General features: G+C 34.4%; 1 non-coding gene across 1 annotated transcript; it reads left to right on the plus strand.

The window, feature by feature from the left end:
• The first annotated feature begins 1,733 nt into the window (after positions 1 to 1,733).
• Positions 1,734 to 1,837, plus strand: LOC130942413 (small nucleolar RNA R71). Its single transcript, XR_009070983.1, has one exon. It is a non-coding gene; the product is annotated as a small nucleolar RNA R71 (small nucleolar RNA).
• The last annotated feature ends 2,417 nt before the right edge of the window (positions 1,838 to 4,254 follow it).

A 4,254-nucleotide genomic window follows, 5' to 3' on the forward strand; every position in this document is an offset into this window, starting at 1 on the left:
TTTAATGTCAATAGCTTGACAGTGGGCTCTCGTGGAGCCACACAGGTGATTAGGTCAATGTTGTAGACTCCCAAAACTAAACTTAGAGTTTGGATATGGGGATTCAACACCAAACTTAGAGTTTGGTTGTGGCCTCCAACACCAAATTTAGAGTTTGATTGTGGGGGCTTTGTTTGACTTTGTACTGAGAGAAGCTTTTCATGCTTCCTCTGCATTGTTAAAGAAGAAGATCCTTGAGCCTTAAACACAAGGTAGTCTCCATTCAATTGAAGGACTAATTCTCCTCTGTTAACATCTATCACAGCTCCTGCTGTGGCTAGGAAAGATCTTCTAAGGATGATGCATTCATCCTCCTCCTTCCTAGTGTCTAAGATTATGAAATCAGCAGGGATGTAAAGGCCTTCAACCTTTACCAACACGTCCTCTATCAATCCATAAGCTTGTCTTACTGACTTGTCTGCCATTTGTAATGAAAATAAGGCAGGCTGTACCTCAATGATCCCCAGTTTCTCCATTACAGAGAGTGGCATAAGATTTATGCCTGACCCTAGGTCACACAGAGCTTTCTCAAAGGTCATGGTGCCTATGGTACAAGGTATTACGAATTTGCCAGGATCTTGTCTCTTTTGAGGTAGAGTTTACTGAACCCAGGTATCTAGTTCACTAATGAGCAAGGGAGGTTCACCTTCCCAAGTCTCATTACCAAATAACTTGGCATTCAGCTTCATGATAGCTCCTAGATATTGAGCAGCTTACTCTCCAGTTACATTTTCATCCTCTTCAGAGGAAGAATAGTCTTCAGAGATCATGAATGGCAGAAGGAGGTTTAATGGGATCTCTATGGTCTCTATATGAGCCTCAGATTTCCTTGGGTCCTCAATAGGGAACTCCTTCTTACTTGAGAGACGTCTCATGAGGTATTCCTCATTGGGATTCGCGTCCTCTCCTTCCTCTCTAGGTTCGGCCATATTGATTATATCAATGGCCTTGCACTCTCTTTTTGGATTTTCTTCAGTATTGCTTGGGAGAGTACTAGGAGGAGTTTCAGTGATTTTCTTACTCAGCTGGCCCACTTGTGCCTCCAGATTTCTGATGGAGGACCTTGTTTCACTCATGAAACTTAAAGTGGCCTTAGACAGATCAGAGACTAAATTTGCTAAGTTAGAGGTATTCTGTTCATAATTCTCTGTCTGTTGCTGAGAAGATGATGGATAAGGCTTGATATTGCTGAGCCTATTTCTTCCACCATTATTAAAGCCTTGTTGAGGCTTTTGTTGATCCTTCCATGAGAAATTTGGATGATTTCTCCATGATGAATTATAGGTGTTTCCATAAGGTTCACCCATGTAATTTACCTCTGCCATTGCAGGGTTCTCAGGATCATAAGCTTCTTCTTCAGAAGATGCCTCTTTAGTACTGTTGGATGCATTTTACCATCCATTCAGACTTTGAAAAATCATGTTGACTTGCTAAGTCAACATTTTGTTCTGAGCCAATATGGCATTCAGAGCATCAATTTCAAGAACTCCCTTCTTTGAGGCGTCCCATTATTCACAGAATTTCTCTCAGAAGTGTACATGAACTGGTTATTTACAACCATGTCAATAAGTTCTTGAGCTTCTGTAGGTGTTTTCTTTAGGTGAATGGATCCACCTGCAGAATGGTCCAATGACATCTTAGAGAACTCAGATAGACCATAGTAGAATATATCTATCATGGTCCATTCTGAAAACATGTCAGAAGGACATCTTTTGGTCATCTGTTTGTATCTTTCCCAAGCTTCATAGAGGGATTCACCATCTTTTTGTTTGAAGGTCTGAACATCCACTCTAAGCTTGCTCAGCTTTTGAGGAGGAAAGAACTTAGCCAAGAAGGCCGTGACTAGCTTATCCCAGGAGTCCAGGCTATCTTTAGGTTGAGAGTCCAACCATGTTCTAGCTCTGTCTCTTACAGCAAAAGGGAAAAGCATGAGCCTGTAGACTTTAGGATCTACTCCATTAGTCTTAACAGTCTCACAGATCTGCAAGAACTCAGTTAAGAACTGGTAAGGATCTTCTGATGGAAGTCCATGAAACTTGCAGTTCTATTGCATTAGAGCAACTAATTGAGGTTTCAGCTCAAAATTGTTTGCTCCTATGGTAGGAATTGATATGCTTCTTCCATCAAACTTGGGCGTAGGTGTGGTATAATCACCAAGCATCCTTCTTGCATTATTGTTGTTGGGTTCGGCTGCCATCTCCTTTTCTTGTTCGAAAATTTCAGCAAGGTTGTCTCTGGATTGTTGTAATTTAGCTTCTCTTAGTTTCCTCTTCAGAGTCCTTTCAGGTTCTGGATCAGCTTCAACAAGAATGCCTTTTTCCTTGTTCCTGCTCATATGAGAAAGAAGAGAACAGAAAAGGAGGAGGAATCCTCTATGTCACAGTAAAGAGGTTCCTTATTGTTAGTAGAAGAAGAAAGGGAATAAAGAAAGGAGAATCCAAACACAAGGGTGAGGATAGGGGCAGTGATTTGAGATGAAGAGAAGTGTTAGTAAATGAATGAATAAATAGAATAAGTTGAGAGACAGAAGTTTTCGAAAATAATTTTAAAAAGGAGTTAATGATTTTCGAAAATTAAGATAAGAAATAAAATTAAAATTAAAATTTAAAATAATTAATTAATTAAAAAAAGAATTTTTGAAAAAGAGGGAGGTATTTTCGAAAATTAGAGAGAGAGAAAAGTTATTAGGTGGTTTTGAAAAAGATAAGAAACAAACAAAAAGTCAAATAGTTAGTTGAAAAAGATTTGAAAATCAAATTTGAAAAGATAAGAAGATAAGAAGATAAGAAGTTAGAAAAGATATTTTTTAAATCAAATTTTTGAAAAAAAAGATAAAATTTTGAAAAAAGATATGATATAAAAGATAAAATGAAAAGATATGATTAGAAAGATATGGTTAGAAAAGATTTAATTCTTAAAATTAAAATTAATTACTTAACTAACAAGAAACTAAAAGATAAGATTCTAGACTTTAAAGATTGAACCTTTCTTAACAAGAAAGTAACAAACTTCAAATTTTTGAACCAATCACATTACTTGTTAGCATAATTTTCGAAAATAAAGATAAAATTAAGAAAAAAATTTTTAAATTTTCGAAAATCATAAGATAAAAATGAAAAAGATTTGATTTTTGAAAAAGTTTTGAAAAGATAGGATTTTTAAAATTTGAAAATTTGATTTGACTTACAAGAAACAACTAATTTTAAAATTTTTTGACTAAGTCAACCCAAATTTTTGAAATTTTGAGAGAAAAAGGAAAAGATATTTTTTATTTTTGAAATTTTAATTATGAGAGAGAAAAACAAAAAAAAATGACTCACAATATGAAAATTATGAATCAAAACACATAATGCATGCAAGAACACTATGAATGTCAAGATGAACACCAAGAACATTTTGAAGATCATGATGAACATCAAGAACATATTTTTAAAAAAATTTTTGATGCAAAGAAAACATGCAAGACACCTAACTTAGAAATCTTTAATGCATGGACACTATGAATGCAAAAATGCATATGAAAAACAATAAAAGACACAAAACAAGAAAACATCAAGATCAAACAAGAAGACTTACCAAGAACAATTTAAAGATCATGAAGAACACCATGAATGCATGAATTTTTGAAAAATAATGCATAAATTTTTAAAAACATGCAATTGACACCAAACTTAAAAATTGACTCAAGACTCAAACAAGAAACACAAAATATTTTTTGTTTTTATGATTTTATGATTTTTTTTTGTATTTTTGTATATTTTTTTTTGAAGACATATAGGAAAAATAAAATAAGAAATTCAAAATTTCTAAGAAGAATTCCAGGAATCTTTCAATGTTAGCCTAAAGCTCCAATCCAAGGGTTGGGCATGGCTTAATAGCCAGCCAGCTTTAGGATATAAATCAGGCATACAACAGCTGATATTTCAATTACTTGCCTCTATGAGGACGGTTGGAAGCCTCAATCCAATTGAGTTAGGCATGGCTTTACAGCCAGCCAAGCTTCAACATGTTTTATGAAACACTAGAATTCATTCTTAAAAATTCTGAAGCCATAGAATAATTTATTTTTAATTAAATTTTTTTTTAAAAATAGGGATAAATTTTTTTGAAACATTTTTGAAAACAAAACAAAAAGAAAATCACCTAATTTGAGCAACAAGATGAACCATCAGTTGTCCAAACTCAAACAATCCCCGGCAACGGCACCAAAAACTT

The sequence above is a fragment of the Arachis stenosperma genome, chromosome 7 (genome assembly GCF_014773155.1).
Source record: "Arachis stenosperma cultivar V10309 chromosome 7, arast.V10309.gnm1.PFL2, whole genome shotgun sequence".
NCBI classification, from domain to species: Eukaryota; Viridiplantae; Streptophyta; class Magnoliopsida; order Fabales; family Fabaceae; genus Arachis; species Arachis stenosperma.